We start from the raw sequence: 4,394 nt of genomic DNA on the forward strand, positions 1-4,394 counted from the left end.
AGCGGGGCGGCGAGCGTCTGTTGTGCCGCGGTCTGGCGAGGCGCTCCGGGTTAGGGGCCTCAGAACAGGGCCTCCGATCTTCCGCCGAGACCGCTAGACCCCAGATCCGGCCTAGGTTGCTACCGCACTGAAGGTTCCTGGGAACCTTGGCCGGAATCTCAACCTCGGCCTCCGCTAGTGAAACGCAGAGCGGCGGCGTGGTGCAGGCGCCTGCACTCTGTAGTGAAGGTTTCTTAACCCCCAAGGCGGGTTTCCTAATGCGAAACCCGCCGATAGCGGCGAGGCCGCACATTTCCAAGCATCCGCTCGGGTTTGAGCATCTCCTCTCAGCGATGCCGTCCCAGTCGCACAATTTCTTGTGGGTCAGAAACTTGCAAATTCCTCGCGGAATTTCGACAGTGATCGGTGCCTTCCCCCATGCCACCCAACGGGTAGCTGGATGAAGTTCTTCACTCAGCTCCGCCACTCCCTTTCTGTGTGGCCCTGAGCGAGTGGCTTTGCGTCTCGGCGCTTTGGTTTCCGCATGTGTAAAATTAGGGCTATCTAGTCATTAAGGACTCTTCCAGGGGAAATAAAAACCCGTGGCTTATGGTACAGCTGATTATCAGCTTATTATGAGAATAAAAACATTTTAAAATGTATTTATAGGTCAGAAATCTAATTAAACGCCTCCTAAAAAATGTAGGTGTTTAATCGGAGGTGTCACCCTTTGAGAAGAAAGGGCAGAATAGGGTAGTGTCCCCAGTAAGGCCATTCCTCCTGCCATCACTAAATGTGGAGTCGTTGTTAGAGAAGTCATTCCCGAATTGGGGCCTGGCTTGATCGGGTTAGATGCGTCAGTATCCTCGTGTTACCTTGAGATCAGTGGCCATATCTGACGCTCACTTTAGTTGAAATGATCCAATAAAGTTATTCTCTTAAGTGTCAGACCGGCTGCCAATTAATGAGTTAGTTATTAGACCCCTCTGATATGCTCCCAGTTGGTGTGGAGAGGAGGTGGGGTGGAAGAAGAAAAAAACGTGTTTGAACAGAATATTTGATCGGAGGTTTTTACACCTTCCAACAACCCATTCATTGAGCCCCCAGAACAGTCCTGTGTCCCCATCCTACAAATAAGGAAATTGGGGAGCAGAAAAGTCAGGAGACTCGCCCAGGTTCACCTCGCGCTGGAACTCGGCTCTGGACTGAAACGCCTGGCCGCCTGCGGGACTGGCTGTATCTCGCCACTGGCCACACGTGGCATTTCAACCCGCCACGGGGTCATTAGAGAGACTTGTGCTGACCCAGACTCCCCTGATGTTAAAGAAGCCGGCCCCAGCTCTGGCCCGCTACCTGGAATGTATTGGCTTCGCTATCAAGCCTTCTTGATCGATGGATTTATCCACGACGCCCTGAAACTCCGGAAGGCCCGGAACCTGCGACAGCCAGCCGAGCGTTCTTTGCCTCCTTCATCTCCAACCCAGGAACAATTCACTCCTTCCTCCTAGCAGAGATGCAGCCTGCAGGAAAATACGGAGTGCTCCAGAAAAAGACCCAATCCTCTCGCTAAGGTCTGCCTTCCTGGGTACTAATAGGACCCGCTGAGCCCCTGGGGCTGGAGAAGGAGGTGTGGGCTCAGAGGGGCACCCTCGAATATCCAGTGTGTTAAACAGCGCGCGTTCGCATATGCTGTCTCGGTTGCCACAGCCGGCACACTTTTGTTCCTAGGAAGTAATGGGACTGGGGGGGGGGGGGGGGGGGGGGTAGGGAGAGCAGAGAGGAAACCCAACTCCAGGAAGAATCAGGGAGAGGGCTCTGGGAGGGGTCGCCTTTATTAATGACTATAGTTTCAAGTTCATTGTCAGAGGGGGCGGCTCGGGACACTCTGAGCAGGGATGGGGCCCTACACCTAGTCCCCAACTCATGGAGTCCCCTCAGAGCTACAGCCATCTGTACTCTCCCATGGTGGATCCCAAGCCCAGGCTGAGAGGGCCTAGCAGCTTCCATCTGATGGAACATCCGCACAATCTCTGGAGTCTATCCCCATCTACCTCCAGAAGGCACTTCTTTATAAGGACCCTAGGAGATAGGTACTACTGTAATCCCCATTTTACAGATGAGGAAACTGAGACTGTGTGGAGTAACACAGCATCCCTAAGTCCCATGATGCCAGGACTTTAACCCTTGTGGACTGAGTCCAGCTCATTGGCTTTTACCCAAAAACGTCCCTCAAACCTCCTTGTTATTAAAGCCAATGTCTTCATGACTGCCAGAGGGAATTCTGACCGCCTTGAAAATCATCATCCCTAAACAGCTTCAGATGCAAACCAGAATATTCTGGGTTGTGTTTGCAAGAGGACTGTAAACTGCTATTGCTGTTTTGAGCCACCTAAAGGTGGTTGAAAGATACTGAAGGGAAGACCCTTCCACCTTAAGGAATCCCTAAGGGATTCAAGCATCTTCCATTGCCCTCTCCCCAAGCCCAGGCTAAGTAACAGTTTCTAATGAACCCCCCATGGGTGCTAATGAGCCATGATGTAGCCCTCAGCTGCTAGACCCTGAGGACTTCTGGTCAAGGAAGAGAGGTAGCATGTGCAGGAGACAAACCACACGTGTGCCTGTACCGAATCTACCAAAGTGCCCACAGCATGAATGGAGCTTTAACTGGACTGGGTTAAAGTCCCAGTTTTACCACTCACCAGCTGTGTGGCCTTGGACAAGTAACCTTGCCTCTCTGAGCTTCAGTGTCCTAGTTAGTCTGTACTTGGTAAGGATAGATCTTCCTCGCAAAGTTGTTTGAGGATTAAGTGACATAATCCATCGAGCATTTCACCAGGAGCCTGATGCATGATAGGCACTGTGGTACATTTACTATACTTATTATCAGTGGTAGATGAATTTTCACAAGATAAATTGTTCTTGTTCTCCTCCCAGAGAGAAAGCGAACTCAGAGAAGACAAGTCGCTTGCTCAGGGTCAGACATTAAGTGATGGAGCTAGAATTCAAACCCAGTTATGTCTGAGTGTAGAGCCCTGACTCACCCAGTCTGTGCAATATCTCCCCAATGCAGAATCTTCTAGACGGTTGAAAATCTAGATTATTCTAAGTAAGAGTAACCAGCTTCTCTGCTGTATTCTGGGGTTTCTGTTTACTTGGGTTGCTGATGTTGGGCACACTGTGACTGCTCAGCCCATGTTTATTAAATAACAACGTTAAGTAGCATTTCCAGAACATCTACTGTGGGCCAGGCTGTGGACTAAGCATTTTACACAAGTGATCTCATTTAACTGTTAAAACAAACCTAGAACGTAGATCCCATTTTGATGACAAGAAATTTGAGTTTGGGGGTGTTGAATAACTTACCAATGTCCAACAGAAGGTGGATTGGAATCCAGATGTTCAGCCTCCACAGAGGGGAGAAACCCAATATGTGCTGAGTGCCTACTGTGTGTTAAGCACCGTGCTCAATACATCACATGTATTTTCTTTTTTTTTTTTTTTAATTTTTTTTTCAACGTTTATTTATTTTTGGGACAGAGAGAGACAGAGCATGAATGGGGGAGGGGCAGAGAGAGAGGGAGACACAGAATCGGAAACAGGCTCCAGGCTCTGAGCCATCAGCCCAGAGCCCGACACGGGGCTCAAACTCACGACCGCGAGATGGTGACCTGGCTGAGGTCGGACGCTTAACCGACTGCGCCACCCAGGCGCCCCCATCACATGTATTTTCTTACTTGATCCTCACAATAATCTTATAAAACAGTTTTGAAACCCCATTTTACAGATGAGAAAACTAAGGCTCAGTGACTTTAACATGCATTTGTCCAAGGTCACATAGCTCTCTGACTACAGCGGTTCTCTATCTACTAGCCCAGGATGCTCTACTCTGTTTCAGAAGCCGAAGTTTTCGGCCGAAGTTGGAATGCTCTGTGGAGATGGGACAGCCATGGTTATGGAAGGTGTAGTTTTCACACGAAACATGAAAAGCCTCGTGGCTTTTCCCACAAAGCGGCCAGGCAAACTTGCTGTTGCCTGGGCTCTCTCTGAGGGAGGGAGTGTCAGTGATATATTGTGAGCAGACAGTGATGAAGCATCTGGAGGTAAGATGCACATAAATAGATAAGCTGGGGTTGGGGTGGACCAAAGGCCTGCAGGCCTGCGCTCTGCCTGCAACTACACAGCAAAGAGCCCTCATTGCCTTCATCTTCTCCTCTCCCCTCTCTTTGCTTCCTTCCCCGCCGCATTATTGAGGTCTACCCCCACCTACTCCAGAAGGAGCTGCTTCTGAGGAAGACCCTAGGCCCCTTTATAACTTCCTGTTCAAAAGCAGGGAAGAGGGCCTCTGTGTTCCCCGATATGGCATCCAAGAATTAAAGATCAAGCAAGGTGGATTGTTTTGTTTTTTCCTCAAATTC

Source organism: Herpailurus yagouaroundi, unplaced genomic scaffold, assembly GCF_014898765.1.
Source record: "Herpailurus yagouaroundi ecotype Mexico unplaced genomic scaffold, PumYag 29, whole genome shotgun sequence".
NCBI classification, from domain to species: Eukaryota; Metazoa; Chordata; class Mammalia; order Carnivora; family Felidae; genus Herpailurus; species Herpailurus yagouaroundi.